The sequence below is a fragment of the Colletes latitarsis genome, chromosome 12, assembly GCF_051014445.1.
Source record: "Colletes latitarsis isolate SP2378_abdomen chromosome 12, iyColLati1, whole genome shotgun sequence".
In the NCBI taxonomy this organism is placed as follows: domain Eukaryota; kingdom Metazoa; phylum Arthropoda; class Insecta; order Hymenoptera; family Colletidae; genus Colletes; species Colletes latitarsis.
Genome location: NC_135145.1, coordinates 15,035,173 through 15,057,157, shown reverse-complemented (window position 1 = coordinate 15,057,157; position 21,985 = coordinate 15,035,173).

Genomic DNA, 21,985 nt, shown 5'->3' with positions numbered 1-21,985 from the left:
TCCTCTGCTTTCGGACGTCTTTTCCCGGGTGACGATAATTGCCCCTCCTGGCTGCATGATGCATCTTCCTTCCGAATGCGTGACACAGTTTTTGTTGACACACCACAGTATGCGGCAACACGGGCGTTTGCTTGCTCTAGAGGGTGAATCAATTGATTCGAAAATTTTTCTTCGTCACACCGTTTCAATACATGCCGAACTATATTTCGAGCCTCACTATGGATGGTCCTTGTTTGCGTTCCATAATAAATTTTTTATTTAATTAAATCAATTAAAAAAACGATAAAATTGAAATAAATGTAAATGTAATAAAAAAAATGTAAATAAAAGGAATATAAAAAATTATAATAGAAAACTAAAACTATGATAAAAACCACACAAAAATGAAAACTATGCCGAAAAAAGTAACACTAAAACTAAAACTATGATTAAACACTTATACAAAAATTACACTAAAAATAAAACAAAAATACGAGATATTACAGGTAAAACAGTAGAAAACTGTACTCTAGTAATGATAAAAAATTGAATAATAAATTAAATAATAAAAATCACTATTTATCGCTATACAGAAGAAATGCTTGATCTCGACTTGCAGAGGATTTAGAGGAATATGCAGAGCTCGGAAGATGGTCCCTCATATATAGATCGAAATTGTTTATATAAACGGCAAATAATGACGCCATGGTCGCCATAGAATTTCTTGGAAACGATAAGAAACTGGGACTTATTGTAACAAGTGTGTATTATTGTTTATGTTTAAACATAGGAACGTTGACACGAGAAGAAAATGTTATCGTTGATGTCGACGATGGAAGTGTTTTGGCTCAGATGAAATGCGTATTGATCATCAAAATATTTAGGTTTAGGTCAAAATGCATTCGAGGATCTGCTCCTCGAACGTGCGTAGTAAAAGGGGTCCTCCGTCAGTGACCTCTTCTGTTTATGTGTAGATAGGAATTGGGAAGATTCGACTGCGATAGCAGAAAGACACTGCATCGAACTTGTGTCAAGAGTAATCGGTACATGGTTTTTTACATTTGTGACTTAATGCTTTTTTGAGGAAAATGACTAGAGTTAAATCGGATTTTGTCCGACAAAATATTTGATTCCATTAAGTAAAACTAATTACAGATAACCCTCCTATAACACGGTAGATAGGTTCCTAGAAAATGCCGTGTTATGTAAAACCGTGTTATATGAGACCCAGAGCCGGTACAAAAAGGAGAGTTACGTTCCGAAAATTTATTAAAATAAATATTTTTTTTTAATTCTACATAGGCAACTTCATTTTTATGAAAAATATAAATGTATGTATAACACAAAACAAAAAATATTATTTTAATTTAACGTGACCTTAATTTAATAAATTATAATTTCTTTATATTTTTTCATGCCACCATAGTTCATTATTCCTTCGCGTCCATTATTTTAAGGTAATTTAGTTTTTAAATATGTTAAGCAAAAATCATGTTATCCAATGCTGTAGAAGTATAGTGTTGTACAAAGGTTTTCGCAATTTTCTTATCGCGTTAAAGCGAAACCATGTTATAAGTTGCTGTGTTATAGGAGAGTTCTCGCAATTTATGAATCGTGTTATAGTGAAACCGTGTTATAGGATGCCGTGTTGTAGGAGGGCTACCTGTATATCTCAAAATCATTTTGATTACTCCACTTATAAAAAATTGCTAATATTACATATTGTTCCTTCCTATATGAAATAACACTTATGAGATAAAACAGACATTTTATACATTAAACATGAACGAAACCTTAGTAGTTTATGGTCTCTAAGCTTTAATTTTGTATATACATATACTGCAATAGGGACGCGAATAAAATGTGTTCCTACGACTATGTCACACGGCGTGGCCGAAGGTTGGATCATGCGGCTCAGAGAGCATTAAAGGTGGGGATTGGCGGTCCGACTCCCCTTGCCCCTGTGCCGTCCCACGACACTTCAAGTGAGCGGACTACTGTACATCTAGTGGTTCATCCTCCAGAAGGTTTGGCAACTGCGTTTCCAAAAATTCGAGGTACAATTGTCCTGTTAAACGGCGTGGGAAGACCACAGGACCAATAATTTTATTGCCAAGTATTCCTGCCCAAATATTGACAGAAAACTGGCGTTGAGTATTTATTTCGTAAACCGCGTGTGGGTTTTGTTCTGCCCAAATATGGGCATTGTGTGTGTTTACTGTACCGTGGCGATTGAATGTTGCCTCGTCGGTAAACAGTATGTTTGAGATAAAATCTTCATTATCTCTAATCATGGATAATATCCATGTGCAAAAATCTTTTCGTTTTGCAAAATCACCCTCTTCTATTTCTTGTACCCGTTGAAAATGGTATGGGTGCAGTTGCCTCTGCTTCAATACCTGCCAAACAGTCGAATTACTGACTTGCTTGGCTGCTGCAATTCTCCGTGTGCTGGTGCTCGGATCTTCTTCAATTCTTCGAATTATTCTTTCCTCCAATTGTTGGGGCTGTTGATCCCGCCCACCAATTGGACGGGTCAGGACCGACCCCGTGTCTCGCAAACGCTGGTATGTTCTTGTAAATGTCTTCCTGTCCGGTATTTGCCTATTGGGGTACCTTTCGTCATAAATGCGACGTGCTTCGCAGGCATTGCCTTCTGCTTCCCCGTAGCACATAATTACATCGGACAGTTCGACCAGCGTGTAATTGGTACCCGACATTTTTTCCGGTCCCGCGCCGCGCACTACACAACACAAACCACGCACACACACTACACTACACTACACTACACAATCCGCGAACTTACGTATTTCACGCACTATTATGGGATAAAAAATAAATACTGAAAGAAAAATGAAAATTATATTTAATTGCTAAATATTAAATTGCAGTTCAAGTCGTTCTGAACTCTCTCAGGTCTGTATTCGTTGGCGATTGCCTTCGAAATAAGAAAAGACAAACGAATGACGAGTGGTGAGAAAAGCAGACACATACTATTACAGTGCCGAACTCGCGGCCTACGAAGCACGTGGACGTGAATTCGGCACTTTGACATCGAGATCGACGAAAGCGAAACAAGGAGAGTGTAAATCTTTCCTTATTGCTCTCGTATAACTGAAATTCGAGTAACGTCGTCGCTATGCGATTTTGAGTCTAATCTGCTATTACGTATGCCGAACGTTTCGTTCCTCAAATTTTTCTTGCCACTTGCGTGCATTATGAAATCGCCCTGCTACCTATCTAACCTTTGAAATGGGGGTCACTTCTGTCGCGATGCAGCAGCCCGTTAATTAATACAATTCGGAGAATAGAGCAGCCCGTTAATTAATACAATTCGGAGAATAGTGCACACGGTGATTTCTAACGTACTTTTGAATCCGCCCCACACAGATTTTTTGGTATATAAACCCCGTGATTTCATTACTCGGGGGATCATAATCGTACCGTCACGTTAGAGTCAACGTCACGTCTCTTGTCACGCGTATACGATTTGATAGTCAGTTGTATCTTGCGAGATCGGGCTACCGTACCCTTTAGTATCAAACCATATAGAATCCGTGAACCGGCATAAATTCTATTGCGGCCTTTATTTCCAACTGACATACCCCCGCATCGCCAGTGCGCAACACCGTGCAAGGTCATTTTAGGTAAATATAATCATTCTTTGATCGCGACATAAGATACACGAAACAATTGTATTTTATTTGTTGATTTAAGAATATATCTACTTTTATTATCAAATCAGAGTTACCCAACTTCTTTAACCCACAATTATATAAAGCGATTATTATTAGTTAAACGTTCCCATAATAATATAACCTTACCGCTCGGGTTATATTATATTTAATAATTCACAGTTACGAGTTCAATTAACACATCCCCAAATCCAAATACAACCTCTTACAACCTAGTGGCTCCTCGATTACGCACCGAGTTCGTCCACGCAATCTATTACCATCCTAGCGGCTCCCTGATTTTGCATCAGGTTCGTCCGCATCCTACAGCTCCCTGATTTCGCATCAGGTTCGTCTGTGATTTATCCAACCTCCCAGCAGCTCCTCGATTTCGCATTGAGTTCGTCTGCGTTTCTTCCAACCTCCTAGCAGCTCCCCGATTTCGCATTGGGTTCGTCTGCGTCGTTATCAACAATCCTAGTGACTCCCCGATTTCGCATCGGGTTCGTCCTCGCTATCAACTATCCTAGCGGCTCCCCGATTTCGCATCGGGTTCGTCCGTGTACCTAACTAACAAATTGATACCATATTCCATACTCTCTCTCGCACTCGCAGGCCACGCGCGCTGCACGGCCCTGGCTCGTAACAGGAACTGGTGACAGCGGTGGGATTTAACTATTTTAGAATCGCTACGTAATTTTTGGGTTTCTTGAGAAGTTGAAATTTCTCTTCTTGAATTTAGACGATATACTAGTTTTCGCTACTTAAGTCAACCAGTTAACTCTTGTTAAGAATATACTAGTTTTCGCTAGTTAATACACATTGTTAATTGGATTTAAATATACTAGTTTTCTCTAGTTGAATTAAAATAAATTATTAAAAATGACAAGTTCACAAGCAAATATTTCGTCGAACGATATTATGAACTTGACATTATCGCTTGCAAATTCAATGTCACTTTTGACACAAAAGACATGCATACAAAATGTTACATCGACGATACCGACTTTCGACGGAGAAACTCCATCTTTATCGCGTTTTGCACAAAGTGTGGAGGATGGGTTAACATTGATACCTGAGGGTTCGGAAGCCGATTATCTGGCGATTGTTCTGACTAAACTCATAGGTCCCGCACGTAGGTGCACCTTAGAGCATAAATTCGTGAGTGTTAGCGAATTGATTAAACATTTAAAAAAGAGATTCGCGCCGGGAAAAAGTTTGTCGTATTTCCAAGTAGACATCGCGAGTTTACGTATTCGCGAGGGTGAAAGTTTGCGACAGTACGTCGACAGGACTAGTCACCTGGTTTATTGCACGCGCGGAGCCCTTCGAGAAAGATACCGGGACAACGCCGAAGATTTCATCAAGGAGATGGAACGAGATGTTTTGGAAAATTTCATCGAAGGCTTACCGGATCGTATTTCTTGGAAGGTGTCGGCACAATTTAGAGACATACGGACTCTTGAAGATGCTTACGACGCCGTGCTGCATATAGACAAGAAACTAAGGAATCGAAGACAAATGCCCCGGAACGAATCACCTGCACGGTGGTCACGAAAGGATCGTGGAACCGAAGATTATCGCCACCGCGACAATCAAGTGTCGTACCCTGGCTCGCCGAGTCGTTATGACCGAGGGCGGCATGCTAGAACATACGAAGGTCAAGAGGATCGAGAGGAACAACCACATGCGTCGGCATGGCCCGTGCGACAAAGGAGCCCCTCGATTTCCCCTTCGAGGCGTTCTTACGATTTTCCTAAGGATGAAGGAAATCATTATTCCATATTAAAAAATTCCGAAAGATATCGCGAACCGAAATTATACTGTTGGTATTGTGAAACTACGGGACACGACGGTAAATCCTGTAGAAAAAATCCGCGTAATCCAAAAAACCGACGCGACTCGCGGGACTCGTCAGCCGAATCGAATGGGTCTTTAAACTTCAATCGCGCTCACCGTACCGGCGACACGATGAGCGGCAACGAAACCCGTCGTCAAAGAACAGTACACTTCGAAAACGACTCCTTATCAAAGAAACACCTGCCCCACGTCTCGAAACCAAAGTCCCAGAACTGAAATTAGGAAAGGGAACCTTTTTAATCGATTGCGGTGCAGCCATCAACTTAGTACGTCTCGATGTTTTAGGAACAAAAGCAATAATAAATTCTCGCGAAGAAATAGAAATAACAGGATTAACCACGACTCCAATTTACACGTTAGGAACCACAATTCTGCATATTCACGATACACCCGCATTTTTCTACATAGTAAGAACTCTTGCAATAGACGCTGATGGACTCATCGGAAGCCCATTTTTAATGCAAGAGGGTGCCGAAATTTCTTATTATCATGGGACCATGGTATTAAGGGACAAACCTATTAGACCATTACGTTTTTCAAACCACAAAGATTTGTTTTCATCTTTAAACTCGCAAACTCCGACTAAACACCGGCTCGAAACTCGTACGATACAACAAATCGCGGTAAAAATAGCAAACCCGACAGTAAAGGAAGGATATTTACCACGTATTAAAACTCACGATCAACTGTACGTAGGGGAAGCAGCTGTAACAAATAACAACGGAAAATGTCACGTCTTAGCAACGAACACCAGCAGCGAAGACCTCGACGTAGAGATAGAACCACAGATAATAGAACCGTACGATTTTCTAAGCACATCGGACGAAGACCTTTGCTCATATGCAGAACAGCCAACAAAATTCAGGACCACCGAAGATAGGATAGAAAAACTCGTAAATACACTAAATACCAATCATTTAAACAGGGAAGAACGAGCATCCGTCACTGATTTAATAAAAGAATTTCCAGACCGATTTTTTCTGCTTGGAGACAAATTAGGAAAAGCAGCCGATTTTAATCACTCGATTCACACCATAGACGAAATACCAGTAAACACAAGACAATATCGATATCCGCCTGTGCATCAGGACGAAATACAAAAACAGGTTAGCGCATTATTATCACAAGGCATAATTACTCCGTCAAAATCACCCTACAACTCACCTTTATGGATCGTACCGAAGAAAGCTGACTCACAGGGAAACAAACGTTGGCGCATGGTAATAGACTTTCGCGCATTAAACGAAAAGACAATCTCCGACAAATATCCATTACCACAAATCACAGAAATTTTGGACCGATTAGGAGGAGCAAAATATTTTTCCGTTTTTGATCTCGCCAGTGGATTTCACCAGATAGAAATGAATCCAAGGGATAAGCAAAAAACAGCATTCACCACACCGCATGGACATTACGAATTTTTAAGAATGCCTTTTGGCTTAAAGAACGCTCCACCTACATTTCAACGCCTCATGGATCAAGTTCTCACCGGATTACAAGGAACAGACCTCTTCGTTTACCTGGACGACATTGTCGTTTACGCTTCATCATTGCAAGAACATAATATCAAAGTTAAAAAATTATTAAACCGCCTTCGGGAACAGGGCTTAACCCTTCAAACTGACAAATGCGAATTTCTACGCAAAGAAGTTGCATATTTAGGACATATAATTTCCGAAAAGGGGGTAAGACCGGATCCAAGAAAATTAAAAGCTGTGCAAGACTTTCCCACACCGAAAACGCAGAAGAATATTCAACAATTTTTGGGCTTAGCAGGATATTACAAAAGATTTATACCAGATTTCACCGTGAAGTCAAAACCGTTGATCAATTTACTAGGAAACGGTGTTAAATTTAAATGGACAGAAGAACAAGATCAAAGTTTTAATCAATTACGTAAAGAACTTTGTCAACAACCTATATTGCAGTACCCGGATTTCACCAAACCCTTCATCGTGAGTACAGACGCATCCGAATACGCCATAGGAGCTGTACTTAGCCAGGGGGAAATAGGAAAGGATTTACCAATAGCATATGCATCTCGGAGCCTTAATAAACCTGAAAAGAATTATTCGGCAACGGAAAAGGAATGTCTCGCAATGATTTACGCAGTAAAGTATTTCCGACCCTATATTTATGGAACAAAATTCACCCTTGTCACAGATCACCGTCCCTTAGTCTGGCTACATTCAGTTAGGGACCCGACCGCCAGGCTAATAAAATGGAAATTACGACTTTCAGAATACGAGTATCAGGTTATCCACAAGTGTGGAAAAACGAACATGAACGCGGACGCGTTATCGCGCAACCCTCCATCAGTCTGTCTACCGCTCATTCCACGGGAGACAAAGGACGATCCCGACTTCCGGGCTCAAGTACCACCGACTACCGATAAGCAATTCATAGGTCACCGTATACAACAGTTACGTCGAGATAGGGAAAACCGACCCAAATACCGGGAGGCTAGTAGTAGCTCGGACGAAGAACAAGGCCCCTCTTATGGAAAAATTCAACACTCGCCGATAATAGCTAGACACCGAACTCTACCCAGCTTATCGCAGGAAGTAACATTGCCAGACGAATCTCAGGAAATCATAAACAACTTACTGCCAGCAACAAACTCTACAAGGAACACACTACCGGAGGAAGATAACAATTTACCCGATGACCTAATGTCCTTTGAAGAACCACTTGAAATTACCAATAATGAAAATACAATTATGGAAAATCCTCGTAAAAATGTATTCAGTACTCCACAGGTAACGCCGCATGTTACAGACGAAATTTTACAACCAGCCATAATTCATCCACCTGCAAGGGTTGCAACCGAAACAAGTGCAGAACGGCTACCTGACGCCTTTGACCGCACGCCTGACCCTTACCTACCATACGCGTCCGACACAGATGTTTTAACCGACGAAAACGAGCACCGATACACTGCGTCAAAACAATCTTACAAAATAACTGTTTCTTCGAACACCCTCGCTGCGGAAAACGGACATTACGCGCACTTCATATCAGCAGATTGCAACCTAATATCCACCATAGGAAAAGTATTACTGGACACCGAAATATTTAATAAACCGGATCTTTTGGCAGCGCAACCGAAAAAGGGACACGTATTGACTTCAGACAATGGATTGTTTAAAACCTTCAGTATAGTAATTTCTGACAATTTTTACGACAATATTACGGCAAAAGATGTATCCCATGGGTTAAAGACTTTCAGACATACCCTGGACCAAAATCAAATAAATTCCTTTCGAATATCTGTAACAGGAGATTTACACAAATTACCAGCTAACAAATTTTACAAAATATTAGAAGAAGTTTTTACCGAAACAGATCAACAAATTATTCTATGCAGCTATGCTATCACCACACCGTCCGAATCGGATAGATTGGACATAATTCGCGAAGCCCATGATAGTTTAATTGGAGGGCATAAAGGGGTAACAAAATCATACAAACGCATTCGATCAAAATTCCATTGGCCAAAAATGCGCAACGAAATTCAAGAGTACATCAGGACATGCCAAAGTTGCCAAGAACAAAAATTAGTTCGAGCAAAGACTCGCCAACCCATGTTGATCACCGACACACCGCTGGATACATTTGACAAAATATCACTGGACACCGTGGAACCTCTTCCGATCACGCCTAATGGAAATAGACATATTCTTACCATACAGGACAATCTGACGAAATACTGCGTGGCAGTTGCAATACCTAATATTCGAGCCGCGACCATTGCAGATGCCTTTGCCCGACACTTCATCGCAATTTACGATACACCTCGCGCAATACTAACAGATAAAGGAACTAGTTTCATTGGAAACTTAATGACGAATTTGGCAGAAATATTTAAAATTAAACAAATAACATCTTCCGGATACAGACCACAAACTAATGGATCATTGGAAAGAAGTCACATCGTGCTCACTGAATACCTCAAACATTACATGGATAACTACGAAGATTGGGATTTATTAATTCCTTTTGCAATGTTCTCATATAACACATCCGTTCACGAAGCAACAAATTTCACACCATACGAGTTAATTTTTGGAAAAGTAGCTCGAGAACCCAGTTCGTTCCCAGATAAAGAAAAATTAAAATCATATGGAGATTATTTACAAGACTTGATTTCACACATAACTATAATCCGTAACATTACTTCGGAGAATTTAAACAAGGCAAAAACCCGTTCAAAAGATTATTACGATAGACGGTCAAACCCAGTAAATTTCAACGTAGGTGATTTTGTTTACGTACTTCTAGAACCTCGTACAAATAAATTCGACCCTTTTTTTTTTTGTACGTGGGGAAATCCTCATGGACACCCGCGGGCCCATCCAAAAGGGCGGGCCGGCGGGTAGTGTCGGACTCTTACCGACTAAAACCCCACGGTGACCATCCTCAGACGCCTGACAGGGACCGGGAACTCTAGTGAGACATCACAGAGTCCCCCGTCGCGTCGTGCCTTTTCAGGCCCCTCCCGGTGGGAGGCACTCCTCCCACCGCATTCCCACTCAACCGCAGGCGCCTGGTCACCAGCGCCCACGGCCCCGTGACATAGGACTAAGCCGCCGACTGGGTGGCCGCGTTGGCCGCTGGACTCATCCACAGCCAACGGGCCTACCGACAGCCTTAGGTAACACCCGCGGCAAATATCCCATGTCCCGGGCCACTCACACACTCATTCAAACACGCAAAGCATTCATACCGGTGTTTGGTCCGCGGGAGCTTTCGCTCCAACCTCCGAGATGCCATGCGAGGATGCGATCACCAGCCTCCTCAGGTTGGTGACCCCATCCCCGCATACCATCCCAGCGGCTACCCCTATCCGCCACCTGGGGACGCGCCACGTAGGGGTTCACCTCCCCTGCCGCCTGGACAACCAAACGGGTGCGTGGTACAAATAAATTCGACCCACACTACATTGGACCATACAAAATTCTAGACGTAACAGACCGAAACAATGTTGTCATTCAAACCGACAGTAAAATAATTAAAAAGCACCAAGACAAATTAAAACCTGCTTATTTTCCATCTTCAGTGGAATCAAATCACTCAGTGGATCACGATGTTCATCTGGATGCTTCTGATACCACTGACCACTGGCCAGAAAATAACTAGCAACGGTTCAACCATAACGCCGCTGGTGAATGATGCCGGATTGTTCTACGAGAGACAGCCAGAAATTAGGATTTTCCGCACACAATGGCGCTTAGTCACATCATTAGACGTTAACCGATACCGCAAACATGCTCCACCTGTAAAGGAATTTATCAAAGCCATCAATCAACTCTGTGACCGTCACGATTCCCTTCACTGCATCAGCAAAGAGTGGGGACCCCGATTAATCAAGAAAGAAGAAAACACGTTCCAGTACATCAAATTAATAAAAACTGCAATAGGTGATATTCCAATTACTAAATCATCGCGTCGCAGTATACCTTTTGGATTTATTGGCAGCCTAAGCAAAACATTATTTGGAACCTTGACACAAGAAGATGCGGAATATTATAATCAAGAGTTAAATAAAATTTATAATGACCAACATGAAATAACAGAGATCATAGAAAAACAAACCCATATAGTTAGAGCCGAATTTTCTTCCACTCATGACAGAATTGTTAACCTAACAAAATTCACTACTCAATTAATGAAAACTATGGCTGAACACTCATTAATGTTCCGTGAAACAGAATCCAACATAAGTAAATTACGTTTCGAAGCAGCAGCAAGGGACGCGGTATTTGAGATTGAAAAAGGACTGGATGACTACAATGCCAATCTGTTATTATTAATAGATTCCATACTTTTGGCAAAACAGGGAATTCTGCATCCAGCAATTTTTTCACTGCAGCAGTTATTACGATCAGCCCAGAGAATCAAACAAACATCGAAGCATGAATTTCCTCTGACGCCGGAAGAACTACTTACGGAGCAAATCAAAAGAATTACGAAGTTAAACGTCATTTTTAAAAGGGGAAGAATACTTTTTGAACTCTCGATACCCTTACTTGAAACAAGAGCCTACAGTTTATATAAGATATATCCTTGCCCATCCATACATAAAATTGGGGGAAAATCTGTAGTTTCATACATCAAATCAAAAATTCAATTCCTTGCTGTATCATCAGACGAACAACAATATATTATTCCAACCGAGGACTACCTGAACCACTGTCATTTCCATCGCGGACAATTTGTGGGACCATCAACACTACCAATATACCAAACGGACCGCCACGCTATCTGCGAATCTACGGCATTACTTCCCTTCTGCAATAAAATGACCGATCTGCGACATAAGAATAACCTCTTCTATAAAACCATATTGGTTTACTGCCAGGGAGACAAAGGAGTAATTAAAAATATGTCAAACACAGGAATTTTTGAACTCAAACCTGGATGCCGTGCAACGATTAATTCCATACAATTCGAAGCCGTGGAAACAATGAAAACAACCGAGGACGTCATTTACTACCCTTCAAGCGTGTATAATTTGTCAATAATATTACCAGAACCCATAACACATCACCTGGAAGTTTTGGAGAGAGACACCTTTGACACGAATCATACTGCCTCTACCTGGGATAAGCTACCTGCAACATTGGCACTAACCGAAATAGAACAACGAGCAAGAGAACTATCAAATCATCGAATCAGTTTTCGCGACCAGAAAATTATGAATTTCACGTCCATTGGAACTATATTCATAATATTAATGGTGGCCGGCATAATAGTAATTGGAAAAATTTGGGTCAACAAACTATCAAAAAATACAAATCCTCCTGAGGAACCCAGCAAAATTACAATGAATATACCTAATATCCTGGAATCAGGTAAAAAAATTGACAAGCCGAGCGCTACAATCTTCTAGAGACGCCTGCACCCCCAACGGCTCCCTTCCACCTACACGCAAGGAAGTTGGAGTGGGGCTTGGGCCCTTTAAAAGCAAGATGCTGGACCGTATCGAAATCAGTATTAGTCACAGATGCAACCAAAAACCAGTATCGGAACGCAAACCACATCTTTCCTGCAACAAGGAACACCTCTATCAGCCAAGGAATATCAACCCTGCTCGGCTGGACCAGTGTGCAAAGGCCGAGCTACCCAAACCAGGCTAAACATCAGAAAAAGGCGTCAACCAACGCATCCCTCACGAGACTGGACCGGGTTAAAAATCATTACGGACCAAAATATCCACTTGTTCACCCCGGGAACAAACTAAGAGGTACTTCACAACACAATGGAAATCATCCCAGCCGAAACCCTAGGAACCGAGACCCGAGTTGTGACTACCCATGTGGTAGACATGACCAAGGTATGGGTGGTGCTGGAAAAGGACCTGCTCAACCACCGGACCATGGGGTACGAGTTACACCACCGCATGGAGTGCCAAGGGGAGATGTACACGCTACCGCTAGACGCCTTGACACCAGAGCGGTTGGTGGCCGTCCGACACAAGGGCATGTGGCGAAAGGGCCAACTCCAACAAATTACTTTACACGGGTGCGAAGTTTTCCTTGGGGACTACGGAAAAACAGTAGATTTTCCGGTAACAGAAATTAGATCTCTTCCGCCGCGCTACCGGAAAACTCTAAGGATGGCGTTGAAGATCCAGTTGAGGGGAGTGCAGCCCAGGAACGTCACCCCGCTCAACGCTATGACGAGGATTGCAGTGCTCGCACTGAGCAGTCGAAGAGGCCGAATATCCAGGATCGGTAACGCGGAAGACGGAGTCATTGCCGATCTCCACCTGGACCGACTACCGGGGCAGCCACCTGTGAACGTAGCCGAACACTGGTCGGAGGTGGGCTACGTCGTGCCCAAGGTCTAAACCCAGAACGCACAACGCACCAGTATTGATAAGTACACGCCACAACATGATACTACACACTCCAACACATTTAGCTTCCAATTATTTTATTTTTTCGCGACTTCTATTATTTTCTTTTGTAAATAAGTAACAGGGCGCTTTCCGTCTAATATGAAAGCATCATGCATAACGCGATGTTTCATTTTGGGGGAGGGGGGGGGGGCGGCGATGTTACGTATGTCGAACGTTTCGTTCCCCAAATTTTTCTTGCCACTTGCGTGCATTAGGAAATCGCCCTGCTACTTATCTAACCTTTGAAATGGGTGTCACTTCCGTCACGATGCAGCAGCCCGTTAATTAATACAATTCAGAGAATAGAGTAGCTCGTTAATTAATACAATTCGGAGAATAGTGCACACGGTAATTTCTAACGTACTTTTGAATCCGCCCCACACAGATTTTTTGGTATATAAACCCCGTGATTTCATTACTCAGGGGATCATAATCGTACCGTCACGTTTAGTGTCAACTCCACGTATCTCGTTACGTGTATACGGTTTTTGATAGTCAGTTGTATTTCGGGAGATCGGGCTACAGTAACCTGTCGTATCAATGTTAAACCATATAGAATCCGTGAATCAGTGTAACTTCTATTGTGGCCTTTATTTTCAACTGACATACCCCCGTACCGCCAGTGCGTCAACACCGAGCAGAAACATTTTAGGTATTTATAATTATTCCTTGAACGCGACATAAGATACACGAAACATCTGTATTTTACTTGTTGGCTTAAGAATATATCCACTTTCATTATTAAATTAGAGTTATCCAACTTCTTTAATCCATAATTATATAAAGCGATTATTATTAGTTAAACGTTCCCACAATAATATAACCTTACCGCTCGGGTTATATTATATTTAATAATTCAAGGTTACGAGGTCAATTAACATATCCTGAATTCAAATACAAATTCTTACAACCTAGTGGCTCCTTGATTTCGCATCGAGTTCGTCCACGCAATCTATTACCATCCTAGCGGCTCCCTGATTACGCATCAGGTTCGTCCGCATCCTACAGCTCCCTGATTTCGCATCAGGTTCGTCTGTGATTTATCCAACCTCCCAGCAGCTCCTCGATTACGCATTGAGTTCGTCTGCGCGCCTTCCAACCACCTAGCAGCTCCCCGATTTCGCATTGGGTTCGTCTGCGTCGTTATCAATAATCCTAGTGACACCCCGATTTCGCATCGGATTCGTTCACGACGTTTCACCCTCCTACGACTCCTTGGTTTCGCACCAGGTTCATCCGTACGTGACTCCATCCCAGGAGGCTCCCTGATTTCGCATCAGGTTCGTCCTCGTTAGCAGCTATCCTAGCGGCTCCCCAATTTCGCATTAGCTTCGTCCGTGCATCTAACTAACAAATTGATACCATATTCCATACCCTTTCTCTCGCACTCGCAGGCCACGCGCTCTGCACGGCCCTGGCTCGTAACAAAAGTATCACCGAGACTTTGCCCTGAACAGAAGAGCATATCCTCGAATCTGTCGGAGGCTATGCAATGCCACGGACGGGACATTAAATGGGGGTTGCAAGGCTCCAAGAGCGCGGATCCCGTGAGCACGCTCACTGTACGGGTTGACAAATTGAAGATTCCAGGCAATGCAACTCCCCGCAACATTGCAGGTACTGGACAGCGGCCGTTCATCGGGTAACTGTGATAGTATGTAGTGTTAGCAGAAAAGTCCCAAGCAAGTCCAACCACACTAAGGTTCCTACACAGCGGCCGTCAAATGGGGGATTGTGGCTGTAGGAGTTGTGATGAAAGGAAGGCGCTTCGAATCCGCAACTCCACCGTTAGCTGCGCTGTCTACTTGCACACCGACGGGTTACTCGAGTGGATTCTCAGTGGCCTTATGCACGGCGAGCTCACCACGAGGCGATAGCAGTTTGTCGGTACCGCCGTATAGCTTTCAATGGGACTCTAGATGTTGCACACCGAATCCCATACGTCGCAGTATATACGCAACGGCTCGTGAATACTCCGTAAAATCGTCGAGCATCGCCATGCAAAGACTCGGTCACGCATCGTCGTCGCGACGTGGCGCTGTCGATCTCTTTTCAATTAATGATACGGTTCTCTCTCTCGGCGCTGACGTCACAATACCGTTGGAACAGGTGTTCAAAGTGAATCTTCGTGTGAGGTCAACGTACAAAAACACATAAACGGCCGCGATTTAAACTGTCTGTACGCCGAACGAACTCGGCGCCAGCTATAACTTTCGAAGTATCGATATTTAGACGATATTTCTATAACCATTTTAAAGTGGTGTCATTCTACAGATCATAAGATTACACACAAAGGAGTAGGGATAGACTCATGATGCGATATTCGTTAAGCCAAACGTAATTAAATATCGTTATTGCTCGATTTACCGCATTGGTCGAGTGGTGAGTGAGAGGCACCGCTCGAGTTGTAGCACCACATTCAGTGGTGACTGAGGGGCACCACGCGAGCGCAAAGGGTACGATTGAGTATAAATAGCTGAATGAATTTAAATGAAACTTTATATTCAAGTTTTGTGTTCTGATTTCAAAGTCCGGTTAGACTTTGACTACAATCAGCCCATGGATAATAATGATTATACTCTTGTTTTATAGTTGTTCCAATACATAAACGTAATTTATCAAAAATCTTTTAAATATTTCATATAAGTCTTAGGAAGATTTAAATTTTATGTAAAAAAAATTGAATAAACTTTCGCTCTATCATCTCTAGAAAAGAAAAAATTAAAAGAAATCTTATACATCACATACTTACTTAAATTGCATTGAAAACGATTACCATAAATGTTTTAGAATAATCTGCAAAATTGTCTCACTCGCAAAGGGTTAATTGAGAAATAAATATTTAGTAATTGAAAACAGGGAAGCAGCTTAACCGGCTGCGATTTTCGCTAAGACGAATTGAAAATTCGATTCTAACAAGGAAAAGCTGTAATGGTACCCAGTTGTGAGTTGGGTTTTACTTTGAAATATTATTAAAGTTATTACAGGTACTTATCTTCAAAAATAGAACATAAAGACAAATAGACCTACATTTACCAGCAACCAGCGTGGTGTGGGTGATGGAGTGTTTGCTTGCAAGTTCAAGCTTCTTTTGCTCTGCAGGTTCGGATCCTGCTCGAACAACTCTTTTTTTACTTTTTCAATTATATTTTAATTGTACGCTAAATGTGACATTATATTTTTGTCTGACCTTCGAATATTTTTCTTTCTAAAAGTTGAACTTAACCTATTAAATTTAACATATGTTATTTTCAATGTACAAAGTACATGAATCTCGATGGTACTTTTTGAAAAAACAGTTAAAACATAAAAATGTCAAGCACCACGTACATCTAATGAAAGTTCTCTTTTCACAGAAATTACAAAAATTTGTATTTAACTCTGGCAGAAAGGCCGCTTCATTTACATTGATAAATGTGAGCGATTTTCAGATAATCGTACCACAGACGAGGTATACGAGTAGACCAATCACCTTATGGACTTTCGCGGCTGAATCTGACTGCCACACCGACCTGAAAGTTCGGAGATGATTTTAGCAGGTCAGTTGAGAAACTATTCACTGAATTAGTATTGATGGGCAGAAAGCTGTAGTGTGTGCGTAAATACATGTGAGTTGGCAGTGCAGTATTATCAGACGGCAAGCCTGTGGCCAAAGGAAACTGCCCCTCCACTTACACACACAATGCGCAACCACCTTGTATATGAGTTCTGGCGTTTCGTATAGCTTCGGGGATTTGAGAAAGGCGGCGAATGTGAGTCTACTCTTCTTGCTCTCAACACAACTGAAATTCGACCTAGCATCACTGGCATGCGATATCGAATCTCGACTGCCCAGGCATTTTTTACTTCCCGACCTATGAATCCGCATATAAGCAAAATACCATAATGTAAAAAAAATTTCAAAATTTTTTTTTACGGAAATACACCTTTCAAGACACCCTAATCATATTTTAACTATGAAAAAAAAGACATTTTGTTACTATGCTTATGGACGTGCGTTCATATATTTATACTATTAATACGATTGAGTCTAAACAACCGAATGAATTTCAATGTAATTTTAAATTTTTAAATCTGAAAAAATTTGGGAATACTGTCCTGTTTGTCCTCTTTGTTTAGCAATTTAAAAAAACGCTGATTCGTTAAAATCAATCATATTAAAATAAAAGACTGGGAAATAATAATAAAATAATAATTTTCCTTCAATAGTTCTCCATTGCAAAAATTCTACAGTATTCTTACATTTTTTTATATTTTAAAATTTTCCCATATTATTAGAAAGTAGGTATACGGCGAAAGCTATACAACTTTATATGTATACAGGGTGTTCGGCCACCCCTGGGAAAAATTTTAATAGAGGATTCTAGAGGCCAAAATAAGACGAAAATCAAGAATACCAATTTGTTAATGGAGGCTTCGTTAAAAAGTTATTAACAATTAAATTCAAAAATTTCAAATCGTTCTGGAAAAATTATTTTCGTCTGTGGGGGTCAATTACAATCATTTTTGGTGAATACACATGTCTTCGATATCCTATCCACTTTCGAGAAAAAAAATCGGATAGGTGCTGAAATTTTTCGGCGAAAGAAAGGCTTTTGAATCGTCTTGGAAAAATTATTTTTAGTTGCAGGGGTCAATTGCAAGCATTTTTGGTCAACAGACATACCCCCGAAATCCTACTCAGTTTCGAGAAAAAAATTCGTTAACGAAAATCTAATTTCTGGCCAGAAATGTCTGCCCGAATTTTTATGCGAATCTTTAAAACGTCATAACTCCTCAACGAATTGGACGATTTTAATGTTTAAAAAAGCAAACTACGCGTATTTTGGTGGAGACAAATGATGTACAAATCGCAAAAATATTCGAAAGGTTGGTCCTTGACCCCGCAAAATGAGAAAAACCCCATAAAAATGGTCCAATTTTCAAACAGCCATAACTCCCACAATTGTGAATATATTTCAATGAAACTTTTTTCTGAAGTAGAGCTCATGGGTACCTACAAAAAAGTATTAGACAACTTTTTTGTAAAACATCAAACAAAATTACTAAAAATGAAAAAGGAATTTTTAAGAAAAATCGATAGGGTGTAGGTGCCTAAATTTTTCGACGAAAAAAAAAAATTTCAAATCGTTCTGAAAAAATTATTGTCGGTTCCGGGGGTCAATTGCAATCATTTTTGGTGAATACACATACCCCCGAAATCTTGCGCATTTTTGAGAAAAAAATTCAGTACTGTCGGAACTTTAAACGTTAATAATTGTTTAACGAAGCCTTCATCAATAAATTGATATTCTTGATTTTCGTCTTATTTTGGCCTCTAGAATCCACCATTAAAATTTTTCCCAGGGGTGGCCGAACACCCTGTATACATATAAAGTTGTATAGCTTTCGCCGTATACCTACTTTCTAATAATATGGGAAAATTGTAAAATATAAAAAAATGTAAAAATACTGTAGAATTTTTGCAATTGAGAATTATTGAAGGAAAATTATTATTTTATTATTATTTCCCAGTTTTTTATTTTAATATGATTGATTTTAACGAATCAGCGTTTTTTTAAATTGCTAAACAAAGAGGACAAACAGGACAGTATTCCCAAATTTTTTCAGATTTAAAAATTTAAAATTACATTGAAATTCATTCGGTTGTTTAGACTCAATCGCATAAATAGTATAAATATATGAACGCACGTCCATAAGTATAGTAAAAAAATGTCTTTTTTAATAGTTAAAATATGATTAAGGAGTCTTGAAATGTGTGTTTCCGTAAAAAAAATTTTGAAATTTTTTTTACATTATGGTATTTTGCTTATATGCGCATACATAGGTCGGAAAGTAAAAAATGCTGGACAGTCGAGATTCGATATCGCATGCCAGTGATGCTAGGTCGAATTTCAGTTGTGTTGAGAGCAAGAAGAGTAGACTCACATTCGCCGCCTTTCTCGAATCTCCGAAGCTATACGAAACGCCAGAACTCATATACAAGGTGGTTGCGCATTGTGTGTGTAAGTGGAGGGGCAGTTTCCTTTGGCCACAGGCTTGCCGTCTGATAATACTGCACTGTCTTTTTCAATCCCTCTCATAGCCACCCACATGTATTTACGCACACTCTACAGCTTTCTGCCCATCAACACTAATTCAGTGAATAGTTTCTCAACTGACCGCCATCCATGAGAAGAGGCCGCTAAAATCACCTCCGAATTTTCAGGTCGGTATGGCAGTCAGATTCGGCCGCAAAAGTCCATAAGGTGATTGGGCTACTCGTATACCTCGTCTGTGGTGATAGCACAGACGAGGTATACGAGTAGACCTTTCACCCAATGTACTTTTTCGTCCCATTTTTCTGGGGCTCTAGAGGCCCATTACCATTTTCGTGTCACTCGCAATGTTACCAACAGATTTAGAAATAAACGCAAGTGCAAGTGAGACAGAAATTGAAATTACAGAGATTTTAGTATTTTTTAACGAAATGAAAGCTGTACAGTCCAGAATTGAGCACCAATCGATTAATTTCATTGGAGTAGCCAATCGATTAAGATCATTTAAAGATATCAAGATTATTAAAATACGTAAGAATGTACCTCATTGATAAATACGCCGCAAATCCTCTATTTTTTTATTTTGAATTGTAATGTATCGTTTATTTAAAAAGTAACTCGGTAAAAATGTATTTGCGACTCGAAATCAGTCATCAGACAATAAATAAAATTCTACGAAATATTTCCCTAGGAACGATCAAGTCTGAATCCATTTACTATTTTCAATTTCATTCTTCAATGTTTATGTACCCTGTAACAAAAACTTGTCCAAAAGATTAGTAGCTGAAATAAAAGTGTATTAATAATAATTAATAACAGAAAAAAAAGATGCTTCCACGAGTAAAAATTGATATTAAAAAATTGAAAAACAAATATTACGCAATTGAAATTGAATGAAAAATTAAACTCGTCTCAGTGTTAAGATAAATACGAAATAGGTTGAAAATTTTATTCATTTATTACCGTAGATTTTATTTTTTGTTTCGTTTATCAAATGAAAAATTTTTCAAGACGTATACATTGCAATAATTATATTTTACTGTATTGAAAACTAAATTAGGTTCGTACAAACAAAGCAATAACGTACAAAAATTTCGATTCCACGCGGAAATTAACTCTCAATATGAAATATCGAATTGCAATTTGCATATCTTTTTGATGCAAGCATTCTATTTTCCATCAATTAAAACAATGATCGCGAACAAACTTTGATTTATGCAAAGAATACAGAATATTTATAAAAAAATTCACTATTTATAAATAACAATTGAGTTGCAAATGTTATTATATCCCGTAAAAATTACCAACTCTAATAATGAATAATTAGTGATATATGTATTGGAACAATAAAATTAATCATAATATAGCATTTTTAAATGCATCACAAATCTGTGATAAAAATATATTCACATAAATTACAGACTTTAACACGTTATAAATTCGTCTATTTACAACAATACTTTCAAGCAGTATTTCCTTTGGCAAACATATAAAGAAAAAATGCATTTCAGATAGAATAATCGTCCACTTGTCTTAAATTCAAACAATCCGTGAGTGGACCATTCTTTCTTTCGCAACACTAATTTATTAATATAAAAAAGTATACGCGAGTGGTGCTTGTTATTCGTTAAATGAACCACACAGGGTTCCCTTATTAATTAAATCGCGTGCACCCATATTCAATAATGCGCAACACTAATTTTAATAACGATGTTGAGCCATTTGAGGCTTTGCAGAATCCCAGCTTGCTTCTTGATGATCCTGGGTGCAGTGGTCAGCGTTTTGGCCAGCTTTTGGGCATTGAATCGCAACTCTAATTAATAAAATACGCGACAAGTCAAGATCGCAACGCTAATTTATAATATAAAAATTCCAAACGCGATTTGTAACAATAAAAACAACCGCAAATGGTAATTATTCGCAACACTACCCTGAAAAGTAAACGCGAAAAATAGTAATTCGCAACGCTAAGAGCAAACCGATCGGTTAATTCGCAACACTATTCTTAAATAACAATAAAAGCAATCGCGTATGGAATTCGCAACGCTAACCTGAAAAGGAAACGCGAAAAATAGGAATTCGCAATGCTAAGAGCAAACCGATCAGCTAATTCGCAACACTATTCTTAAATAACAATAAAAGCAATCGCGTATGGAATTCGCAACGCTAACCTGAAAAGGAAACGCGAAAAATAGGAATTCGCAACTCTACAAGCAAACGCGATTATTGTATATTCGCAACTCTATTTTTAATGGAAATATATTTATGCTTCGCAACGCTAATGCAAATCGCGTTGCCCAAAAATGCTGGATCGGGTGCTGGCGTCTTCAGTTGTAGCTACAACATACATGCACGAAATAAACTAACTACTTCAAGCTACTTCAAACTACAATAGAGTGGCACATATGGGGATGAAGTTAGACGGTTTAGTATCGCAACCCTACGGGACAACAACGCGATAAATCAACAATCGCAACGCTAATTTATAATAGAAAAATTCCAAACGCGACTTGTAACAAGAAAAGCAACTG